Raw genomic sequence first — 24,272 nt, forward strand, 5'->3', positions numbered from 1 at the left:
GCTGGACAGAGGATCAATTCATTTTTGCAGGAAACTAACTAAATGTGTCTTCTATGAATAAGCATGCGTCATTGCTGGCCGCGACCTCACACACTACCAAAGTCTCCGGACTAAAGCAGAGACTGGAGCGGGCCGAGGAGGAGCTCGGCCAAGCGAGGAAGCAGCTAGAAGACAAGCAAGGTATGTAATGACTCGCTATATATTCGGAAAGAATAAATGGTGAGTAATGACCGTAATGTCATGGTATTTGTAGGAGCGGCGACCGAGGTCGAGGTCCTTAAAAAGGCCCTGGCCGAAGCCGAGGAAAAAGCTGCCAAGGAACAAGCCGCTCGTAAGAAGCTCAAGGCCAGGCTTAATGAGGTCTAGCAAGAGCTCCGGGATGCTGTGAAAAAATGCGAAACCTTGGAGTGCGATGTTTCGGCTCGAGAAACCGATCTCACCAAGGCTCGCCAAAGCGCGGAAGAGGCCCGGGTTGAAGCCCAGGGCACCCTCCAGGAGATCCAGGAGGCCAAGAAAATCGCGGCGGGTAAGGCGTTTAGTATGCAAAGCAAGTACGTGAAGAAGAAGTATTTCTTACTAACCCGGATTCGGAGTTCTCCAGGGGCGTTTGCGGATCTGCCACGCAGTGTGTCTGATGCTGCGGAGTTCTTCCGAGCCGAAGAAGGGAGCTCAACGGAGAAGTTGTTCTGGTTGCAATATCTTACGCCAGAACATCCAGTGCCCTTTAGCGATCAGCTAAAACAGCTGGTCGAGCTGCATAGGGTGGCCGAGCTAGCCATGAAGGATTTGATAATCCGACTGTGGCCTGCCGAAGCTATACCTAGCAGCTACTTCGGTCTCGTGAAGCGGCTGGTAGATGCCTGCCCTCGGCTGGACGTCGTCAAGCGGTCGGCCTGCATCGAGGGCGCGCGCATGGCATTCGCCCGCGTCAAGGTGTGGTGGGCGAAGATGGATGCCGTCAAGCTTGTGACCGAGGGGCCACCCGAAGGTAAGGAGCACCGCACGCCCGAGCGGTATTTTGAAGACGTCCTGGAGGGGTCTCGCATTGTGGCGACGTAATGTGCTCAAGACATTATCTTTGAATGAATATATTCAAGTTGTCTCTGCCTTGTATGATGAAACAAAGTTGTTTGTTTTAAAAAATTACTTCCTGTGCGGCCGTGTTGTATGAAATCTGAGAGTTGGCCAGTCATCGGCTTCTGCCCCCACGTAGGTAGTACGGGGGTGTTCGGGATGGAATCTAAACACTCTTGATCCAATTGTTTGGTCCTTGAAGGAGGTGTTTAGCGCAACGAACCAGGCAATTAGACTATGGGGCTTGAACACCCTCACTTAGCCATAGGAGTTTGACAATAAAATTTTTAGGCGTAGCCCCTAGTATCCGAACTAGGATGCTGTAAACACCTGATCGGGCAAGTACCAATCCTTCACATAATGCGGAAAAAATCTCTAAAGATTTGAGACCTCCGAAGAGCTGACCGGCTCTCGCTGCATCATGACAGCCAGTTTTCGGCTTTCTCTACTGAGGTGCTCATCCGGGTAAACCAGGGCACAATCACAGTAGTTCTCCCTTTACTACCTTAGCTGATATATCGGAATGTAAGGTAGCAAGCATAGGAGCCGGGCAACCCAACTATTGACCAAAGACATGATTCAGAGCCAATGCATATAGTGCTAAATTCGGGGTGCCGAACTGTAATGTGAAAAGTGTTCGGACTTTGTTGCTGTAGTGCGGGGCGCTATGAAGCCCCTGGCAAATGTGAAACGTACCAAAGTGTACGGGTGCCATTTGATAAAGTTATTAAAAAATAAAATGAGAGAGGATAGTAAGCTAGAGCCGCAGAATTTGGGCCGCAAACTGTTTCCATTAAAATTTGGTTAATACGTCAAAGTGCATTGGTACAAGTGGTGTAATAGGCAACAAGCTATTTAATATGCCACAACCACGGGAGAGCTGCGTGTGGGTACTGGCAATAGGTAGAGTGCCCGTGTAAAAGAGATCACCTGGAAATTCCCCTCTACGTCCATGCTTGCTGCCGTCTTGGTGTATTGATCCTTCGAAAGGACCTGCGATCAGGCCATCAGGGAAGGCCCGTGGAAAAGAAACCTGAAAAGGAGAAAAAGGGGAACAGTGAAAGTATATGTGTCCAGGGGCGGTCAAGCCGTATTGTGGATCACAAGCTAGTTATGCCTCAGTCTATGCCCATGGTATTTTGAGTGTGTAGTTATGTACGCGTGGTACGAACGCCGCTACTTGATTGGGACTTGGACGGAGGCCAAATTGCTAGTCGAGCTCTTGACGAGCCGAGCTGTCCTGCTGCAGAATAGTTCGGACTCTCTTGACAGTGTCCGGGAGCTCGGCCACCGAATTAAGGTTCTGCTTGAAAAGGTCGCTCCGTACTTCTACTGCTAAGGCAGCGGTGTGCTCCTCGGTGCGGAGGGAGCGTTCCGTGTTTCCATTGACTGTTATGATGCCGCGTGGTCCAGGCATCTTGAGCTTGAGATAAGCATAGTGAGGCACCGCATTGAATCGAGCAACTGCGGCTCGTCCGAGCAGTGCGTGATAGCCGCTGCGAAAAGGGACGATATAAAAAATTATCTCTTTGCTTCTGAAGTTGTCCGGAGATCCGAAGACAACCTCTAGTGTGATTGAGCCCGTACAGCGGGCCTCTACACCTGGTATGACTCCTTTAAAGGTAGTCCTTGTGGGCTTGATTCGTGATGGATTAATGCCCATTTTGCATACTGTATCCTGATAGAGCAGGTTCAGGCTGCTGGCGCCGTCCATGAGGACTCGTGTCAGGTGGAATCTGTCAATTATTGGGTCAAGGACCAATGCGGCTGAGCCGCCATGACGGATACTGGTCGGATGATCCCGGCGATCGAAGGTGATCGGGCATGACGACCAGGGATTGAATTTTGGGGTGACTTGCTCTATCGCATAGACGTCCCTGAGTGCGCGCTTGCGCTCCCTCTTGGGGATGTGGGTCGCGTATATCATGTTCACCGTTTTGACCTGAGGGGGAAACTTCTTCTGCCCCCCTGTATTCAGTGGCCGGGGCTCCTCGTCATCGTCCTTGCTTTGCGATCCCTTCTCCTTGTTTTCGGCATTTAATTTGCCGGCCTGTTTAAAAACCCAACAATCTCTGTTGGTATGATTGGCTGGTTTGTCTGGGGTGCCATGGATCTGGCACGGACGGTCGAGTATGCGGTCTAAACTGGATGGTCCCGAATTGTTTCTTTTATATGGCTTCTTCCGTTGACCAGACTTGGGGCCGCTGAATCCGGCGTTGACTGCAGTGACATCGGTGTTATCACCGTTGCTTCGATGTTTGAACTTATTGCGTTGGAGCTTGCCGTTGCTGTTTTTGGCCTTGGAGGTGCCCGCTTCGCTTGCCGTGTTTTTGCTACGGGCCAGCTAACTATCCTCACCCGCACAAAAGCGAGTCATGAGTGCCGTGAGGGCTGCCATGGAGTTCGGCTTTTCTTGGCCGAGGTGGCGGGCGAGCCATTCATCGCGGATGCTGTGTTTAAAGGCCGCTAGGGCTTCGGCATCTGGACAGTCGATGATCTGGTTCTTTTTAGTTAGGAACCTAGTCCATAATTTCCTGGCTGACTCTCCGGGCTGTTGAACTATGTGACTTAAGTCATCGGCATCTGGTGGCCGGACATATGTACCTTGAAAGTTGTCGCGGAAGGCATCTTCCAAATCCTCCCAGCTGCCAATAGAGTTTTCAGGCAGACTGTTTAACCAGTGCCGAGCTGGCCCTTTGAGTTTTAACGGGAGGTATTTGATGGCGTGGAGATCATCTCCACGGGCCATATGGATATGGAGAAGAAAATCCTCGATCCACACCGCGGGATCAGTTGTTCCATTGTATGATTCGATATTCACGGGTTTAAACCCTTCTGGGAATTCATGCTCCATTACTTCATCGGTGAAGCAAAGGGGGTGTGCGGCGCCTCTATATCGGTCCACATCACAACGTAGCTCTGATGGAGTCCGTCTGCAGTTTTTGGCCTAGGCGTGACTAGGCTTGTCACGTCCGAATAGATAGCCATCGTCGCGTGTCGGGGCACGTCCTCGCGATCCGTAGATCGATCTGGTATGTCCTGCTCTACTGTCCGGTCCTGTCGAAGGTCATATGTATAACCCCGAGCTGTTTTATCTCTGCCTTTACGGCGAGGTGGGGCGGTCTGGTGTTCGGCTTGAGTTGCCGCTTTGTCCCGACCACGTGGTGGTCGGTCAGACGCATTGCGCGATGATGATACGGGCTCCGGTGCCTCATCATCGAACTGAGGTAGCAATTTGCGCTTCGGGTAACTTTTGGCTGGGCGCTTAAGGCCGTATTCTTCGGCTGCCAGGACATCAGTCCATCTATCATTTAGCAGATCTTGATCAGCCTGAATCTGCTGCTGCTTCTTTTTCAGGCTCCTTGCAGTGGCTATTAGCTAGCGCTTAAAGCGCTCCTGCTCGAGGGGTTCCTCAGGCATGATAAAATCCATGTTGCCGAGGCTTGCCTCCTCCTCGGAGAGCGGAAGATAGTTACTGTCCTCCGAGTCTTTGTTTATGGCCTATTCATCGGGGCTAACTTGCCCATCTTCCCATTCTTCTTGTTCGGAAGTTGCTTCAACGGGGTCTTCATTTTCTTCGGCACCGTCCAGAGTATTATCTTCTCCTGTGCCGGTGTTACTATCTTTGCTGCGGCATGATTTTGAGCGGCGCCGGTGACGCCGGTGCTTTGGTGGTATCTCAGGAGGCTTATCCTCGACTGGATCCTTCTTGTTATCGCCCTTGTTCTCTTCAGGTGTGTCCACCGTGTATACGTCATACGAGGAGGTGGCTGTCCAACGTCTGGTAAACGGCGGGTTTTGGGCCTCCTCTTCTCCGGCATCGTCGTCCATACCGTCGATGTCTTTGGAGCCGTAATGGAGCATGTCAGTTAGGTCTTCGACAGTGGCTATGAAGTGGGCGGTGGGTGGGAAGCAAAATTCCCCGTCATCAGCCTCCAGTTCGAACCGGATAGTGTTCGGCTGCGAGCCCCCCCCCCCCGCTAAGGATAGTGCTCTTAACGAGTTTAACACGTCACCCAAAGGCGAGTGCCGAAAAATGTCCGCGTAGCAGAATTCAACGATCGATGACTGATCGAGCTCGACGCTTGTGGACGCACATGGTTCGGAGCATGTAGCCGGAAACGAGTCCGAGGCTCCGGTAACACAGATTCCACTCAAGGTTGGGTCTGTGTGCTGCTCTGACGCCGCCGGGACTACGACATCCGTGGCGGGGTTGAGCTTCCCGTCTTCGGATGGCGCGATCTGCTCCAGATCTAAGGCCAGAGCAGTCACAGGTGCTATCTCCGGGGTATGGTCCGATGACAGATTTAAGTCATGTTCATCGTGGTGACGGGAAGCGGCTGCCGGGGTCTCGAATCCGTCAAAGATCAAGTCTCCGCAGATATCCGCGATGTAGTTCAAGCTCCCGAATCTGACCTGACGGCCAGGGGCGTAGCTGTCGATCTGCTCCAGATGCCCAAGCGAGTTGGTCCACAGTGCGAAGCCGCCGAACATGAAGATCTGTCCGAGGAGGAAGACTTCCCCTTAGACAACATTGTTGTATATGATTGAAGGAGCCATCGAACCTTTTGAGGACGGCACAGTGGAACTCTCAATGAAAGCACCAATGTCGGTGTCAAAACCGGCAGATCTCGGGTAGGGGGTCCCTAACTGTGCGTCTAAGGTCGATGGTAACAGGAGACGGGGGACACAATGTTTACCCAGGTTCGGGCCCTCTCTATGGAGGTAATACCCTACTTCCTGCTTGATTGATCTTGATGAATATGAGTATTACAAGAGTTGATCTACCACGAGATCGTAATGGCTAAAACCCTAGAAGTCTAGCCTGTATGACTATCTGCCGATCCGGACTAAGCCCTCTGGTTTATATAGACATCGGAGGGGACTAGGGTTGTACCAAGTCAGTTACAAAGAAAGGAATCTTCATATTTGGACGCCAAGCTTGCCTTCCATGACAAGGAGAGTCCCATCCGGACACGGGAGAGAGTCTTCGGTCTTGTATCTTCACAGCCCATTAGTCCGGCCCATGTCCAACAGGCCGGACGCCCGAGAACCCCTTAGTCCAGGACTCCCTCAATCATCACCTGAACAAGGGCCATAAATTTTTGCCAACGTCCAGGACTGTGAGCTCTGCGTGTTGACGAAATTAATAACCAAAACGATTCAGAGACCATGACCGTACCCATAAACATAGCGCTTTTCCAAATTGTAACTAGGCCGCCCGACGAACCACGACAGGGAACATAAGCAAATTGGTCAAACTGGCGCGGACAACAAGATTTGATAAACGCAAGATCAAATGAAGTCTTTTTAGTCTCTTGCAGACAGACAATAGAACAACCACTAGCCTTGATCGCATTATTAATAGCTAGTTGTTTGTCTTCAGAGTTTAAACCCCTAATATTCCAGGAGAGCACGTTCCAGCAACGCAAAAGCGGCATAAGAAAGAACCTGATCATGCATAGGTGGGAGAAGCAGCCGCCCCCTCTTCGTCAGCAATTGCAATACCTGCCTGGGAAGAATCTGCATCATTGGCTGGAGTGGCAAGGAGATATTGAGAAGTGAGTTCCTCAGCAGGGACAACACAACGATGAACACCAATGGCCTGAATGGTAGCAATGGAAGTTGGCGGTGGGATTGTAGAGTCATCCCCCCTCCCTGACAGCAAAAGAGGAAGCAACAAAGGGGATCACTCTAGGCTTAACTTTGGAGATCACCACCCGGCTGTCAGAGGGAGGTGGCACACGGAAACCATTATACTTACTACGGTTGCTCCGGCAAACTTCAGTAGTGGAAATTGGAGCTGGGGCCCTAGGGCGACGGCCACGAGTTAGCAAAGGACCGGTGGGGACAAGGGCTGAAGCCAGGCCCAATCCTTCAGCAGGTCTCAAAGCAGATGAGGCCGGACCAACCAACAGAGTGTCAGTAGAAGCCTCCATATCATCAGCAAGAGTAGAGATAGCCGTAACCCCAACATTGTTATTAGTGGGCAGATCAATAGGAGCAACCAGTTCATCAACCACAGGGCCAGCCACAGCAGAAGGGAATGGCTGATCAGAAGCAACGTCCATAGAGCGAGCAGGAGCTTGAGGTGCATCATCTTCATCACATAGATCAGATATGGTAACTGAAGGAGTAGAAGTGGCAGGAACAGCCAACTGGGTAAAGTGTAAACCTGACGAGGAGGAGTCCACACGCACAGAGACTGCAGCTGTGGCCTGACGCATGCAATAGCTGTGAGACCAGGGACCAATGGTGGCAATCAAAGGATGTAAAGCATCGAACAAGAACAGGTTAAGTTGCTGCCTGGGAATCGGTTCAGTAATGAGCAGTGACAGAAGATCATTCCCTTGAGCAGATAAAGCGAACTGAATCCCTTGATTGTGCAGAGTCACAACGATGTTGAGATGGTCCTGGACAGGTGGCTGTTCCATCAGCAAATGTGGCTGGAGAGGTATCATAACTAGGGCAGACTCATCAGAACCACTGTCGTCAGAAACTGTGATGGAATCATTCCAGGCTTCAGTTGGGCTGTCAGTGGTATTATCTTCAGGTACAAGGCTATGCTGAACTGTTAAACCTTGAGCAGCCAGCCAGGCTTGAAAGTTAACCAGATGAGGTGGCATCTCAGGGAGAGGAGGAGCAGGGGGAGCAGCCCAAGCACCCCAAGCAACATTGGCTGCAGGCCCATTGTTACCATTGTTGGCAGCCGGCGGCGCAGTGTTCTGAACAAGCCAATTGTGAACCTGCTGCTGGTAAAGTTGCTCTGCAGTCAGCCCAGGACCAAACTGGGGGTGCGGGTTACCATCCGGAGGAGGGGGTTCTTCGCCGACAGGAAGAACTTCAGGGAGCAAACCATTCCAGTCATTGGAGCGCAGGATGGTGACTTGAACCGTCCAGCAGTCCCGAGCCCCACCAAGTTGCCAGACCACGAAGCTTTTCAGAATCAGGTGCAGACGGATCACTCTGGCCTTAAGCAAAATGTAGCACCTATCCTGCCTCGGATTATACCAGGAAACAAGAGAACCATAACCCCCCAGAGCCTTGGTGAGATAGTAATCAGTTTGATAATCGTACGGGAAGCCAAAAAACATCAGCCACACCTCAGGCCCAAACGAGGTGGTGCGCCTATTCAGAGCTTCATTGTGCGGAACAAATGTAACTAGCAAATCCTCATCCTCCAACTCAATAGGCATGTTCACAGCAGTATCCCTCATGAACAAGTCCACGAAGCCAAAAATCCCAATGCCAAAGGGGTGATCGCTAACCTCAGTAGTAAAAAGTTGAGACTCGTGAAGAAGGCCGGCGATGGAGTTGCGGATGGCAGCTCGACGATGCAGGGGGACGTAGGCACTTGTCTCCGCAATGGCCAGGAAGTCATGATTGAGTGGTGGGATTGGGCCAACCACCATCCCACTACGCACAATGCGATCCGCCGGTCCAGGCTCCACGGCAAACCCCGGTGGCAGGAAAGGAACGAGATTGAGCGGATAGTTTGCCATGGGAGGGGAGCAGAGGCGAGGCAGAGACTGAGGCTAAGGCTGTGGCAGAGAGATGGGACGGCACAGGAGCGTTTGAGTATTCGAGGTGGAATTTGGAACGCAAGGGGTAGATGAGGAAGGCTGCGTGGTCTTGGGGATCCATTTGCATTTAAAGGCCCATTTCCTTTGGAGGCAGGAGCGCTCTCCGTGTCCATATCGATTGCAGGCAGCGCATCGGACGGTCTGCTTAGCAGGGCATGGCGTGGGGCATAAAATGGAAGGAGCAGAGGATCCGGCAGGATGGACGGGGTTATTGAGCTCTGGGTTTAGACCATAAATAGGAATAGACTTTCCAAGCGCGGGGCAATTATGTGCCTTGTGATCAGGTGCGGAGCAGTTAATGCATATGATGCGATTTTGGCACGCTGATTTCTGGTGACCCCATTGCAAACATTTAGAGCACAACGCCGCCCAGTTATTAGATAAATTGCTAATTTCTTCCAAGGAATAGTGGGCTTGAGCCAAGTCCGCTTTGTGGCGGGCCATGAGCATAGGTGGTCAGGTATCGTGGGCCGGGGCATATTTGAGGGCCGAAGTTAAAAGACAACGAGGCAAGGTTGGGTAAGGCACATTCAAAGGGCATTGGATGTGCCCGAAACGAATGAAATCTGCGATCGTTTGTCCTCTAATTGAGCTTGAGCCAGAAAATGCTCCATTAATGCTAGCCGATCCATGTTGTCTGCGGGTTTCAAGCAGGAATCCGCCAATTGAGCGCCTCTCTTAGGGGGAGTAAATGAGCCAAATTGAATGAAAGAAGCCGGCGACTGCTCCTGGATAATTGTGTTCTTGATCATAGAAGATGAGGCCTCAGATGCATGCTTGTTAAAAAAATGCATATGATCCAGAGAAACCAAATTGGATTTTTGTGAAACCACTCCTGAGGCAGAAGCATGGTCCGGATCCAAGAACAAGAACCTCAACAAAGATTTAAGTGCAATAGGTCGACGATCGGCAATGTCAGCCAGCTCAGCATCGGCATGCCAATGGGAATCAAGAATGGGCGCTTTGGAAAATCTCCCATTGAACAAGTGGAAATGACAGACAAAATCCGGCCAAATACGGTCTCGTAGTCTATAGATAAAATGTCCAACTGAATTATTGGCCACAAAGAACTGAAAAGAATGGGAATTGAGTTACACAATGTTGAACCCATTGCAAATCCCCCCAAGACAGCATTGGAGAGCCACACCCCCCGAATCCGTTGTGAGAGGAAAAGAGGCCGAAGAAAAAGAAACCACCAAGAAGAACTCCTTGGAGCCCCGAGAGGGGGAGAAGTGAACCGTGAACCAAATAATCTTCTCACCTGATCGGCCAGGGCAAGCCCTGGAGCAAAATCCCAATAGGAGACCCTCCATGGGTGGAGGAGCTAGAGATCGCCATGGGAGGGGAGGTGGGTTGGGTGGGGGGAGGAGGAGAGGGAGGTGGTGGAGGAGAGAGCCATCAAATTGCTCGTTGTTGATTATGTTACTCCATTGTGTGTTGCGTTATGATTGGCCGGAACCCCAGCCACGCGGATCGCGCGTGTGCACCGTAGGATGCACCACGATCGAACGGCAATCCACATCCCTCACATCACACCCGTGCACCTGTAGTTGGATTGGGTTTATATGCGCTAAATGCCTAGAAAATGCACATAATCCCCTAAATATGCTAAATGAACCCGGAAAAATGCCAAATTTGAACACGATGATTTCCAGGGTGTATGTTCGTTGTAGAAAAAATCCAGGGCAAAGAACGAAGAAAATTTGGATTCCCCTTCAATCTTGGTGATTTCCCTCTCGAAAGCATGGTACTTCTTTGGTGATGGTTCGATTTATGATGGGCGTGCATGACGACATAAGCCAGACCTTCTCAAATTTTTACCAGGGCATGGTGAGGTCATACCATGGCACACCATGCCAGGCGTCATTTTTTCAAGCATTTATTTCATTTTTTCTATAGTTGAAAACCTAATAAACAAACGTTTGTGGTTGACTATTGCCACACATTGCATCGAAATATCTGTCCCTTCCTTGTAAAAGGCATGAGAATTTACTAAATGGCACGCACATGGTTTTCTAGGCTGTTCTTGTGCACCCTTTCATGCACTGATTGTTTGAACTTGGTGCATTAATGCCCAGGAAATGCACATAATCCCCTAAATATGGCAAATGAACCCGGAAAAGTGCCAAATTTGAACACGGTGATTTGCAGTTTGTATGTTCATCGTAGAAAAAAACTCGTGGATGAAGGACAAAGGAAATTTGGATCCCCCTTCAATCTTGGTGATTTCTTCCTCGAAACCATGAAACTTCCTCGGTGATGGTTCGATTTATGAAAGGCGTGCATCACGGCGGAAGGAAAACATTCTCCAATTTTTACCAGGGCATGGTGAGGCCATACCATGGCACCACGCCAGGCGTCATGTTTTCGTTGTTAACCCAGTAAACGGCGCGTTTATGGTTGACTATTGCCACACATTTCCTTGAAATATCTTCCCATTCCTTGTAAAAGGCATGAGAATGTACTAAATAACATGAGCATGGTTTTCTAGACCGCTCTTGTGCACCTTTTCATGCACCGATTGTTCGAATTTGAATTATGTCCATTAATGCCTAGAAAATGCACATAATCCCATAAATTTGGTAAATGAGCCCGAAAAAATGTCAAATTTGAACACATTGCATTTGAGGCGGTATGTTGATCGTTGGAAAAAACTGAATGACAAACTAGGATGGAAATTTGGATTCCCCTTCAATCTTGGGGATTTCCCTCTCGAAAGCATGGAACTTCCTCGGTGATGGTTCGATTTATGAAGGGCGTGCATGACGACATAAGCCAAACCTTCTCAAATTTTTACCAGGGCACGGTGAGTTCATACCATGGCACCATGCCAGGCGTCATGTTTTTCAAGCATTTATTTCTTTTTTCTATAGTTGAAAACCCAACAAACAAACATTTGTGGTTGACTATTGCCACACATTTAATCGAAATATCTGTCCATTCCTTGTAGAAGAAATGAGAATTTACTAAATGGCACGAGCATGGTTTTCCAGGCCGTTCTTGTGCACCCTTTTATGCACCGAATGTTTAAACTTGAATTATGTGCATTAATGCCTAGGAAATGCACATAATCCCCTAAATATGGCAAATGAACCCCGAAAAGTGCCAAATTTGAACATGGTGATTTGCAGGTTGTGAGTTCATCATAGAAAAAACTCGTGGACAAAGGACAAAGGAAATTTGGATCCCCCTTCAATCTTGGTGATTTCCCCCTCGAAACCATGAAACTTCCTTGGTGATGGTTCGATTTATGAAAGACGTGCATGACGACATTTTTACCAGGGCACGGTGAGGCCATACCATGGCACCACAACAGGCGTCATGTTTTCCAAGCATGTATTTCATTTTTGTATAGTTGTTAACCCAGTAAACGACGCGTTTATGGTTGACTATTGCCACACATTTCCTTGAAATATCTGCCCATTCCTTGTAAAAGGCATGATAATGTACTAAATAGCACGAGCATGGTTTTCGAGACTGTTCCTGTGCACCTTTTCATGCACCGATTGTTCGAATTTGAATTATGTGCATAATTAATGCCTAGAAAATGCACATAATCCCCTAAATATGGTAAATGAGTTCGGAAAAATGTCAAATTTGAACACGTTGCATTTTGAGGCGGTATGTTGATCATTGGAAAAAAAGTGAATGACAAACTAGGACAGAAATTTGGATTCCCCTTCAATCTTGGTGATTTCCCTCTCGAAAGCATTGAACTTCCTCCGTGATGGTTCAATTTATGAAGGGCGTGATTGACGACATAAATCAAAACTTCTCAGCTTTTAACTAGGGCACGGTGAGGCCATACCATGGCACCTGCCAGGCGTCATGTTTTTCAAGCATGTATGTCATTGTTCTATAGTTGATAACCGAGTAAATGACGCATTTGTGGTTGACTATTGCCACACATTCCATTGAAATCTCTGCCCATTCCTTGTAAAAGGCTTGAGAAATTACTAAATACCACGAGTATGGTTTTTCTAGATCGTTCTTGTGCACCTTTTCAAGCACCAATTGTTTGAATTTGAATTATTTGCATTAATGCCTACAAAATGCACATAATCCCCTAAATATTGTAAATGAACCCGAAAAAGTGTCAAATTTGAAAACGGTGATTAGCAGGGTTTATGTTCATCGTAGAAAAAACTCATGGATGAAGGACAAAGTAAATTTGGATTCCCATTCAATCTCGGTGATTTACTATCGCACGCGATTCATCTTCGTCGCCTTTGCGAACCGTGTGTGTTCACTCACACATGCAAAAGGAAAAAAGAAAACCCTCGCCCACTTTGGCCCCACTCACTCGCCACGGACTCCTCTGCAACTCTGCACCCTAAGCTTGGAGGCTGTTGGCGGTGGGCGTAGGTCGCGCTCCAAACGGCACGGGATTTCACCCCTACCGCTTTCCGCTGCCTATCAGCACTGACATTCTAGACTCTGGTCGACTGGGGTTTTTTGCGAGATTGGGCCGGGGATTTTTCTCATGGAGAAGGTAATCAACTTAGTGAAATATTCACTCATCTCTTATCGCAGTCCGTCCGTCGTTGTTAATCAACCGGCGGAAATCACCGTGGAATCATTTTTGTTCTAGCTAATTCGTAGGTGTTCATTCATGTGTCCACAGTGCGAGCACAAATCGGGCAACTGTGGTCGTGGCCAGTCGGAAATGAAGTTCTATCTCACCATTCCGGATGACTTCATGGAGCGCTCGGTATGTTCAATCTCAACCTACCACGGTCGGCATGGCCTAAATTTGTGAACGTATACCGTCTATTGCTACATTATCATATATTTGCATCAAATCTTTGTTACTTTATCTATTTTTAATTCTATATTTTTGTACTTTGCTTTCATATATATATTGATATATTCTATCAGTTACTCCCATATTTGCATCTTGCTCTGTTATTTCAATATATCTAATTTACGAACTTAATTTTCATTTCAAGCAGTACATCCCTTGTTTTGCAAGAACAGGAGTAGAAGGAAATCCTGGGCTTTACTTTGTTGATGACTCCCAGGATGTCATATTGACAACGCAGCATGGATTTACAATGACGGTTAGCCTAAAACTTGATAAAGATGGTCACTCCTATTTTAATGTGGAACTTTAGAGAAAAATGTCTAAGTGTTATGAACTGAAAGCTGGCAATAAAATTCTAGTGCGTGCACCACAACCTGGTCTAATTAACATGGATGTTTACTTCCCCAATGTCATCAGCCGATCAAAGTCTGGTCGAGGTTAGTTTCCTTTCAACTTTCTCCATGTTGTCATATTACTTAGCAAAATCGGGGTATTTGTTCTAAATAATTGATCACTATTTAAGCAACCAATTGTGATTTCATATTCTGACTCCATTCCTATGCAGTAACAAATTCTATTTACAAATTTATGCGCACTATATATTCTTCTGCCATGTTCTGAATAAATAATACCTTTCCACCTTTTAAGCAGGATATGTTGGATGCATAGTGAACGATCTGTATGTTACTAAGCGTACCAAATTTCACTTGAAGGACTTGAAGCATGTCATAAACTTTGTTGATAATCTGACAGAGATAGCACATCGTATGAACGCTGGATTTTGGATGGGATTAATTAGACCTATGGTGCACACACTGAACAAGACCAAGTGTGTGCACAAAACGCTGGTAAAAAAAATCTTATTTTAATGTTGATGCTCATAAACTATATATATCTTCAACAATATGTTACAATTGGTTTTTATTCTACATGTCAACAGTAATTGCCCCCTGCAGCAGTTCTTGGATAGATTTCCCAGCGTGGTTGAAATACACTTGTGCCTGCTAATAATGCCAAAGTGGTTTCAAGGTACTGCATTTCCCGCAGAAATGTAACCATTCAAATTAACAAGTTCTCGCTTCTCGTGGCAATGCATCCATATTGGAAAATTGGAAGCACTGTTCTACTCATGCGCTACCAAGGCACGGGAGGGCTCTTCCTTTTCATTGACGAGATGCCGAGTCGCCGTGATCAAGCCGCTTCTAGTGGATAGTTGTGGTTGTTGGCCCTCAGCCTCTTTAAATGTGCTAGCTGTTACTATATATGTTAAGTATGTAGATATGGACCATATGGTTGTTGGCCCTTAGCCTCTGAAAATGTGATAGTTGTTGCTATGTTAAGTATGTAGATATGGACAATATGGTTGTCAAAACCGTGTTACGAAGATCCTCCTTTTATCTAATAGTGTAACCACTATATATATGTTACTCAAATGTTGTTACCCAAGTTCATAATTTTTCATGGAAAGTATTAGTATCATACACAGTTCATTGAGTTTAAGCATGTGCCTGATGTCCAGAAGGCATTTGCATATTAACTGTCCATATTGCAAATTCACACGCATGTTAACATAAGGAAACGTATGTGTAACATACTAATCATTGCACATGAGTACTCGCAGACGCATCGTGTGCGATACTCCTAGCCACTGCAAGCAACTAGTTTGCATTTTTCAAAGTTGTTTGTACACACAGAATCGCACAAGAACTAACTGTATTGACCGTCTGTGTTGTAATTTCTCATCGCAAAAATAGTTCATCCGAGTCGGCTGTTTGCCACGTATCACACACATCTTGTTTATACGACTCGTTTGTGTTCTTTTGGCTCATCGCAAACAGTTCATCCATGTGAACTGTATGCCGCATATCACACACATCTTGTTAAGTTGAACCGTTTCTGTTGTGCTCCCTAATCGAAAATAGTTCGTCCGAGTGATCCGTATGGTGTATATCGCACACACATTGATATGGCTGCTCGTTTCTGTTGTTCTAACTCATCGCAAACAGGTCGAATGGATTAACCGTGTGTCCTGCATCACACACACAATGATATGGCTGCCCGTTTCTGTTGTTCTGCATCATCGCAAACAATTTGAATGGATTAACCGCGTGCCCTGCATCGCACACGCAACTAAAATTTGAACCGTGTTTGATGGCTCCGCCATCGCAAACGTTTGCACCTTTTTTGACGGTTTTTTACACCGCCGTTTGCGATTATTGCATCGCACACAGTTTTGGCAAAGGGTCTCTGATTGTAGTGTCGCGTTAGCAGTATCCTGCAGTAGTGCTTGGTGTAGATCTCCCCGGCAACGGTGCCAGAAATCCTTCTTGCTACCTCTTGAGCTTGCGTTGGTTTTTCCCTTGAAGAGGAAAGGGTGATGCAGCAAAGGAGCGTAAGTATTTCCCTCAGTTTTGAGAACCAAGGTATCAATCCAGTAGGAGACTACGCAACAAGCCACCGAATACCTGCACAAACAAACACCAACTTGCAACCAACACGACAAAGGGGTTGTCAATCCCTTCACGGTTATTCGCAAAGTGAGATCTGTTAGAGATGGATAAACGGTAAAGTAATATTCTTGGTATTTTTGGTTTATGGAACGGAAAGTAAAGATTGCAAAATAAGGGAACGGCGACAAAAATTAACAAGTTGACGGAAAACTAATATGATGGAAAATAGACCCCCGGGCCATAGGTTTCACTAGAGGCTTCTCTCAAGATAGAAATTAATACGGTGGGTGAACAAATTACTGCCGAGAAATTGATAGAAAAGCGCAAAGTTATGACGATCATGAATATAGGCATCATGTCCGTGTCAAGTAGACCGAAACGATTCTGCATCTACTACTATTACTCCACACATCGACCGCTATCCAGCATGCGTCTAGAGTATTAAGTTCATAAAGAACGGAGTAACGCTTTAAGCAAGATGACATGATGTAGCGGGATTAACTCAAGCAATATGATGAAAACCCCATCTTGTTATCCTCGATGGCAATAATACAATACGTGCCTTGCTGCCCGTACTGTCACTGGGAAAGGACACCGCAAGATTGAACCCAAAGCTAAGTACTTCTCCCATTGCAAGAAAAACCAATCTAGTTGGCCAAACCAAATCGATAGTTAGAAGAGACTTACGAAGATATCAAATCATGCATATAAGAATTCAGAGGAGATTCAAATAATATTCATAGATAAGATAATCATAAATCCACAATTCATCGGATCTCGGCAAACACACCGCAAAAGAGTATTACATCAAATAGATCTCCAAGAACATCGAGGATAACTTTGTATTGAGAATCAAAGAGAGAGAAGAAGCCATCTAGCAACTAGCTATGGACCCGTAGGTCTGAAGTAAACTACTCACGCTTCATCGAAGAGGCAATGGTGTTGATGTAGAAGCTCTCCATGATCGATTCCCCCTCCAGCAGGACGCCGGAAAAGGCCCCAAGATGGGATCTCATGGGTACAGAAGGTTTCTGCGGTGGAAAAGTGGTTTCGTGGCTCCCCTTGTTGTTTTTGGGGTATAAGAGTATATATAGGAGGAAGAATTAGGTCAGGAGAGCTACAAGGGGCCCACAAGGTCGGGGGGCGCGCCCCACCCCCTTGGGCGCGCCCTCCACCCTTGTGGCCGCCCCGAGGCTCCTCTGACTTGCACTCCAAGTCCTGGGTGTCTTCTGGTCCAAGAAAAATCATCGCGAAAGTTTTATTCCGTTTGGTATTCCTTTTCTGCGAAACTCTAAAACAAGGAAAAACCATAAACTAGCACTGGGCTCTAGGTTAATAGGTTAGTCCCAAAAATCATATAAAATAGCATATTAATGCATATAAAACATCCAAAACAGATAATATAATAGCATGGAACAATAAAAAATTATAGATACGTTGGAGATGTATCAGAGAACAATTATGAATCTTGTCTTTGACAGTACCAAAGTGAAATGGTTTGCTCTTTATCATAGTAACCTATCTCACAAAGTTTCGTTAAGTTTTGTGTGATTGAAGTTTTCAAGTTTTGGGTGAGATGTCAATATGAGGAGAATAAGGAGTGACTAGACCCTAAGCTTGGGGATGCCCAAGGCAACCGCAAGGAAATATTCAAGGAAGATCAAAGCAACTAAGCATGGGGATGCCCCGGAAGGCATCCCCTCTTTCATCTCCAACATTATCGGTAACCTTACTTGAGGATATATTTTTATTCATCACATGATATGTGTTTTTCTTGGAGCGTCATTTTCTTTTGCTAGGATTTGCTTGCTGTTATTTAGAATAATGTTTTGCATCTTTTATTTCGATAAAAGTGGAAATGATAACCTTTACTATGCTTATTTTGCAAGTCTACATGTTGCTGTTTGAAAACAGAAAGGTTATCGTTGTTGCAAAAATTCTCTAGAAAAGTCAGAATGTGATAAAATGTTGAAACTTTTTGCACGATAAGCTGTGATAATTTTTTTACAGTGTGTTAAATTTTCAGATTTTTTTAGTTGAATAAGTATTGATACACTTGCGTTCTTTACAGACTGTACTGTTTTGGCAGATTGCTGTTATGTTTGCATATGTTTGCTTGTTTAATGATTCTATTTGAGGGTAGTGGTATTAAATATGCAGAGGCATTTAGTATTAGATGTTGAATAATAATTTTAGTGATTTGCTACAGTAGATAATGATAAGGGTTTTGCATTGGTTTATGCTAACTTATTTCATGAGTTCTTGTTGAGTTTTGTGTGGATGAAGTTTTTAAGATTTAGGGAAACCGTGATATAAAAGGAATTAAGGAGACACAAAAGCTCAAGCTTGGGGGTGCCCAAGGCATCCTAAGATAATATTTCAAGAAGTCTCAAGCATCTAAGCTTGGGGATGCCCCGGTAGGCATCCCACCTTTCTTCTTCAACAATTATCGATTAGTATCGGTTGATCCTAAGTTTTTGCATCTTCACATGATGTGTGCTATTGTTGGTATATCATTTTATTTTGTTTTGCTTGCTGTTTAAATAAAATACTTAGATCTAAAAATATTAAATAAGAGAGAGTCCTCAATTAGCTACCCATTTACTTAACTACTCGCTTGATGTTCACTTATATCTTGTTGGAGTAGCTTGTCATTTACTCTTGTGCCTCACTTATATCCCATGAGTAAATTGTTGAATGAATCGAATATCATGAAGTTGAAACTATATGTTCATATCATGCCTAGTGGTAGCTTCACATTGGGTTTAGAAAGTGAAATCTTTTGAAGCTTGACAATCACAATATTGGTCATACAAGAAATTCATGAATGATTAGTAGAAGGAAGAGAACTTTCACATGCAAATATACTATCTTGGAAATCTTTTGTGATTGTGAGCCCCCATCAAAATACTATATGCCAAAATTGTTGACGTTGGACAAGGAAGACAACGTAGTGATTTATGTTTGTTCATATTCACATAGAAGTTATATTGTCATAGATCCTTCAACATGTGGTGCTTGCCCCCCATCTTTGCTAGCCAAAAATTCCGCACCAAGTAGAGATACTACTTGTGCATCAAAAAACCCTTAAACCCAAATCTTATTTTCAAGAGTCCACTATACCTACCTAAGGATTGAGTAAGATCCTTCATGTAAGTTGTCATCGGTGCAATAAAGCAATAAAAATTGCTTCTAAAAGTGTTAGATCATTTAGTGTAGGAGAAAATTGAGCGTTGTACGAACTTGTGATGGCAAAGAATAAAAGCGACAGACTGCATAATAAAGGTTGCTATCGTAAGGGGCAATATAATGTGACGTTCTTTTGCACTAAGGGATTGAGCATACAAAAAAAGCGCATGGCAACCTCTGCTTACCTCTGCGAAGGGCCTACCTTTGATGCGGCTTCAAGCTACGTCGGTATTTAGGCAAAGAGGAAGGGATGATGCAGCACAACGACGGTAGGTATTTACCTCAGTGATGAAACCAAGGTTATCGAACCAGTAGGAGAACCAAGCAACAATACGTAAACGACACCTGCACACAAATAGCAAATACTCGCAACCCGACGTATTAAAGGGGTTGTCAATCCCTTTCGGGTAATGGCGCCAGAAATTGGCAAACGGACGAGAATAAATTGTAGTAGATTGATAGATCGAACGCCAAATAAAATAAATAATAATAAATTGCAGCAAGGTATTTTTGTATTTTTGGTTTAATAGATCTGAAAATAAAAGCAAAGGAAAATAGATCGCAAAGGCAAATAATATGAGAAAGAGACCCGGGGGCTGTAGGTTTCACTAGTGGCTTCTCTCGAGAAAAATAGCAAACGGTGGGCAAACAAATTACTGTTGGGCAATTGATAGAACTTCAAATAATCATGACAATATCCAGGCAATGATCATTATATAGGCATCACGTCCAATATTACTAGACCGACTCCTGCCTGCATCTACTACTATTACTCCACAGATCGACCGCTATCCAACATGCATCTAGTGTATTAGGTTCATGGAGAAACGGAGTAATGCAATAAGAACGATGACATGATGTAGACAAGATCTATTTATGTAGAAATAGACCCCATCATTTTATCCTTGGTAGCAACGATACATACGTGTCGGTTCCCCTTCTGTCACTGGGATCAAGCACCATAAGATCGAACCCACTACAAAGCACCTCTTCCCATTGCAAGATAAATAGATCAAGTTGGCCAAACAAAACCCAAATATCAGAGAAGAAATACGAGGCTATAAGCAATCATGCATATAAGAGATCAAAGAAACTCAAATAACTTTCATGGATAAAAAGATATAGCTGATCATAAACTCAGAGTTCATCTGATCCCAACAAACACGCCGCAAAAAGAGTTACATCATATGGATCTCCAAGAGACTATTGTATTGAGAATCAAACGAGAGAGAGGAAGCCATCTAGCTACTAACTACGGACCCGAAGGTCTACAAAGAACTACTCACACATCATCGAAGAGGCACCAATGGAAGTGCTGAACCCCTCCGTGGTGGTGTCTAGATTGGATCTGGTGGTTTTGGACTCCGCGGCGGCTGGAATTGATTTTCGTCGACTCCCCTAGGGTTTCTGGAATATTGGGGTATTTATAGAGTAAAGAGGCGGTCCAGGGGGCACCCGAGGTGGGCACAACCCACCAGGGCGCGCCTAGGCCTCCAGGTGCGCCCTGGTGAGTTGTGCTCCCCTTGGAGTAGCCCCCAGGTGCTTCTTCGGCCCATTGGTTGTCTTCTGGTCCAAAAAAATCCACAAAAAGTTTCGCTGCGTTTGGACTCCGTTTGGTATTGATTTCCTATGATGTAAAAAACATGCAAAAAACAGCAACTGACACTCAATATGTTAGTACCAAAAAATGATATAAAATGACCATAAAATGATTATACAACATCCAAGAATGATAATATAACAGCATGGAACAATCAACAATTATAGATACGTTGGAGACGTATCAACCTTTTACTTTTATGTATTTACTTTCATGCAAGAGTCAAAGTTTTTCTCTCTATTCCTTTTTATTTTTCTCTTTTGGCAAACGTCATGTGGTGAGGAAATATCTAGGCACATATATCCAGTTGGATATGGGTAGCATGAGTTATTATTGTTGACACCACCCTTGAGGTGAATACGTTGGGAGGCGAAATCATAGGCCCCTATCTTTCTGTGTGTCCAGTTGAAACGTTTTGCTCATGTGTATGCGGTGAGTGTTAGCAATCATAGAAGACTATATGATGGTGGAGTATGTGGAGCTCTTATTTAGACTTTGTTGAATAAGTTGAATTGCAATTGCTTGGTGACTGAGAACATAGGTTGTTGAGTTTCAAGAGAATTTGTTGTTTGAACCTTAACATGTGAATTGGTTGCTACTTTAACATGAGAAGCTTTATAAGAACGAATTGCTGTTACGATGCTAGGGAAAGTGATTGAAATTGTCAATGATCAAACTTGTGCACTTTTCTAGCATTCACACTTCATAAATTATTTCTTTTATCATTTAACTACTCGAGGACGAGTAGGAATTAAGCTTGGGGATGCTGATACATCTCCAACGTATCTATAATTTATGAAGTATTCAGGCTGTTATATTATCATTCTTGGATGTTTTACAATCATTTTATAGCAACTTTATAGCTTGAGGGCCATAGGTTTCACTAGAGGCTTCTCTCTTGAAAGAAAACATACGGTGGGTAAACAAATTACTATTGAGCAATTGATAGAAAAGTGCAAAGTTATGACGATATCCAAGGCAATGATCATGAATATAGGCATCACGTCCGTGTCAAGTAGACTAAAACGATTCTGCATCTACTACTATTACTCCACCCATCGACCGCTATCTAGCATGCATCTAGAGTATTAAGTTCATAAGAACGGAGTAACGCCTTAAATAAGATGACATGATGTAGAGGGATAAACTCAAGCAATAGATGAAAACCCCATCGTTTTACCCTTGATGGCAACAATACAATACGTGCCTCGCTACCCCTACTATGTCACTGGGTGAGGACACCGCAAGATTGAACCCAAAACTAAGCACCTCTCCCATTGCAAGAAAAACCAATCTAGTCGGCCAAACCAAACCGATAGTTCGAAGGGAAATACAAAGATATTTGATCATGCATAAAAGAGTTCAGAAAATACTTAAATAATATTCGTAGATAATCTGATCATAAATCCACAATTCATCAGATCTCGACAAATTAAACACACCGCAAAAGAATATTACATTGGATAGAACTCTAAGAACATCAAGGAGAACATGGTATTGAAGATCATAGAGAGAGAAGAAGCCATCTAGCTACTACCTATGGACCCATAGGTCTGTGGTAATTAAACTACTCACGCTTCATCGGAAGGGCGGCAAGGTTGATGTAGAGGTCCTCCGTGATCGAATCCCTGTCACGACCGGTTTTCGAATAAAAATATTTATTGAGAAATCGATCCCTTTTACGGACCAGTAGAGAAGAACCCTTCTCACTGGTAGAAAAAATCTTGATCACAGAAGAAAAATACCAGGAGTACTGAATATAATACAAGGTTGAGCGGAGACTGCTCAACAATTTATTACAAGTGCGCCGATAAGACATAACGGCGGATAGGGTGGCATAACTACTAACTCACGATAAAAGCGGTGGTGGATATATCACAGCGAAGTGGGTGATATGACTCCTGAGAACTAACAGCTCTTCGAGCGTCGGAGTGAGGCTCGAGGAGACTTATTGTGGGTGGCGGAAGCGTATATAATACAAGTGACCAATATCCAAGATCGCACGGGACTGGCTGGGATTCCTCTAGGCGTCGGACTCACTATCAAACTCTTCATCCATGAGATCGCCTTCGTCAACATCTGGCCAAATCAACAAGCCAGGTGAGTACTATGAAAGTACTCGCAAGACAGTTCGGACATAAGATATAACAAATGTAAACATGATGCATATGAACAGATTAACGAGTGCACTCAGACAAAGGGGTAATAATGCGTGGAAATAAAAGAGAAGTCGGGCGGTAGTCCTCCCGAAATCCCAAAGTAAATACTGAGGGCCAAACGAGTGTCTGAATGACTCCTCGAGAGGAAAATACAAGAATAACAATGCCGCAGTCGGGCGTCAAGGCGACACCACATAAAGGGCTTATAATAGAATATAAAGGACAGTGCGTGCCACAGTCGGACGTCTGAGCGACATCACATAAAGGGCTTATATCAAAAGTAAATAAGAAGGGTGCCACAGTCGGACGTCTGAAGCGACATCACATAAAGGGCTTATATTGAAAGAATACATAACAGTGCATGCCACAGTCGGACGTCTGAGGCGACATCACATAAGGGGGCTTATATTGAAAGTAAATGACAAGAGTGCCACAGTCGGACGTCTGAGCGACATCACATAAAGGGCTTCATAACTTAATATCTCAGCAACTCAAGAATTTAAATCATATCAAGGGAATAATCAGGTATGAGATAAACAACAGGGGTTAGTCCATCCACAGGAATAACGTTCAACCAAGTTTACCACTCAAGTTTGTTCACCGGGGACAATACCACGAGAATTTGACATAGACATGGATACACTAGTCACGATCCCTGACCATGGATACGATGACTCGGAAGGATTTGACTCTGCAGAGTTTGTACTTTAACCACAGCCAACGGATTTCAGTAGTCCCGGGGACTAGTTCCGTTTACGGTGTTTTGGAAGAAACACATCTAACCAGTACACACCCATTCAACATTCCGAAGCCAGGAATCACCCTCGGCAACATTCAAGAAAAACCTTGAGACGGGGAGGCTACAACCTCGCGTAGCATGGGATCAAATTTATATACGCGCGCTCTAAGGGGTGCCCCCCTCTCGGTCCCAACCGGAAACACCCATGCCCCCTGACCGGATGACTGGCTTTAATCCAGGGCCATGGAACCCTCATCCCGGCCCCTCTATTTGGTGTGTACACGGAAAGAGGTTACCAACTTACTAAACCGCATTCTGGCAGAAAACATGTGGTAGCACGGAAGGGTGAAGAACGATAACGTGACTCCGTCCACGTTAACGTCGGAATTTATCGGATGACGTAAGGCTGGCATGCTACAACAGTACCACCTTACTGCCCTTCTTGTCACCACATGACTAGGCCATCTCTCATCAGAGATCATAGTAACTTCGACACACACGGGTAGTTGCCTTACATGCAACGAGATACTCACCGATGCTCATATGCCAAGCACAACCATTCAAGCAAACATGCAAAACACCTATCATATCAAAGGTTCAAACATGCTTGCCTGGTTCGGAGAAGTCGGAGTCTAGCTCGGCGAAGTTCGCGGCTCCGTCACCTCTTCCGGAAC

The sequence above is a fragment of the Aegilops tauschii genome, chromosome 1, assembly GCF_002575655.3.
Source record: "Aegilops tauschii subsp. strangulata cultivar AL8/78 chromosome 1, Aet v6.0, whole genome shotgun sequence".
Classification (NCBI taxonomy): domain Eukaryota; kingdom Viridiplantae; phylum Streptophyta; class Magnoliopsida; order Poales; family Poaceae; genus Aegilops; species Aegilops tauschii.